At 49.5% G+C, this 1,603-nt stretch overlaps 1 long non-coding RNA gene across 1 annotated transcript in view; it reads right to left on the bottom strand.

Moving 5' to 3' along the window:
- Positions 1-1,150: 1,150 nt before the first annotated feature.
- Positions 1,151-1,603, bottom strand: part of LOC111813272 — a 14,111-nt gene continuing 13,658 nt past the window's right edge. Inside the window, exon 3 of the long non-coding RNA XR_002818575.1 lies at positions 1,151-1,236. This is a non-coding gene — a long non-coding RNA (uncharacterized LOC111813272). The remainder of the gene's footprint in view (positions 1,237-1,603) is intronic.

The following is a 1,603-nucleotide window of genomic DNA, read 5'->3' as shown; positions in this document are numbered from 1 at the left end:
CTCATTTCCTCTCCTTTGGTGGCTCTCCTATTTGGGTGGCCCAAGTGTCAGGGTTCCTGGGCCAGGGTACAGCATCCTGATCAGGGAATCCGATTCACCAGGTACAGAAAGGCACCTGCAGGCTGCAACCGTGGCTGAGGCAGCGCCTGGCTGGCTTCCCACTTCCTTCCACAGTCCCACACAGTTTCCATTTTGTCGTCCGTCTCTGTGAGCCTTGACAAGCACTGCTGGTGCTCCCACTGCCCTCGGCCTTGGCCTCGTGTGAAACAAAAGAGGGAGATGAAGCCGCGCACACCTTCCTTAGCAGTCTACCATCTGTCCATCTGGAAATGGAGGCAACTGCCCATGTGGGAGAGGATCAGGCATGACCCTGGCTTTGTTTCTCTGCCCCCCAGGACTTGCTGTGGATCTTGGGCACAGCTGCCTAGAATCCTGGGTCCCCTATCAACACTTGCGACCAACTACAAAACCACAGCCTTCTCCTCCAGGTCCCTTAAGACAGCCAGAACCTGTAAATAGACGTCTCCAGAAGGCTGGGAAGGTACTGGGGTCCTCAGGTATCCAGCGGCCTGTGAGGCTTTCCTGTGCTGTCCTCCCAGACAGCCCTTCCCAGACCCCAGGATTAGCACAGGTTACTCCTACTGTCACAGCAGTCTGGGAAGTTTCTGATCAACTAGGATAGCTGAAATAGTTTTTAATGAAAAACAAATGTGGGTGAGGATGTAGAAAGATAGGCATGCTCGTGGTTTGCAGGTAGAAACGTAAAATGATGCCCCACTGTGGAAAATTCTAGAGGCTCCTCCAAAAGTGAACCATAAGCCTGACCTTGTGTATACTGTGTAGTCCTAGTGCTCTGGAAGACTGAGGTAAGAAGTTTGCAATTTTTTTTTTTTGCATTTTTTTGTGATTTTATTGAAGCACAAATAAACATGCACATAGGCTGTCTACTTGTTTTCTTAAATACTCAGCCTGACATTGGAGGCTCGAAATGCCTTTAGGGCATTTCTGGTTTGCAGTGACTGTCTGGGTTGGAACCCCAGAAGCTTGAGCTTGAGGGCTTTTTTCAGCCTGACATTGGGATTGGTGACTCGGATGGCTAGCTGGGCTGCTCTTTCCGCAATGGCCTTGCAGTTCTTAGAGGAGATGTTGGGAGCAATCTCTGCACAGTAAGACTTGTTGCACATCAGCAGCACCTCCAGTTCCTTAACATTGTGCACCAGGAACTTCCGGAAGCCCCTTGGGAAGCATGTGCTTTGTGTTTTTGTTACTTCCACAACCTATGTTGGGCATCAAGATCTGGCCCTTGAACCTCCTCTGCACCCTGTTGTCGATGCCTCTGGGTTTCTGCCAGTTGCACTTAGTTTTAACATATCTATCTGACTGGTGCCAGATGAACTTCTTGGTTTTCTTTTTGATGATCTTGGGCTTCATGAGGGGTCTGAGGGCCACCGTGGTGCCAAGACAGAGATGGCTGTCACCTCCGTAGGCAGCGCCGAGGACGAAGTTTGCAAATTGAAGCCAGCAGGAACAACTTAATCCTATCTCAAAATAAAAACTAAAGCCTTAAATACAAAGTTAACTCATGATCCACCATACCAGAAGA

Source organism: Octodon degus, unplaced genomic scaffold (assembly GCF_000260255.1).
Source record: "Octodon degus isolate 3935 unplaced genomic scaffold, OctDeg1.0 scaffold00177, whole genome shotgun sequence".
Classification (NCBI taxonomy): domain Eukaryota; kingdom Metazoa; phylum Chordata; class Mammalia; order Rodentia; family Octodontidae; genus Octodon; species Octodon degus.
The sequence above is the reverse complement of the archived record's forward strand: the minus strand, read 5'-3'. Positions and strand labels throughout refer to the sequence as shown.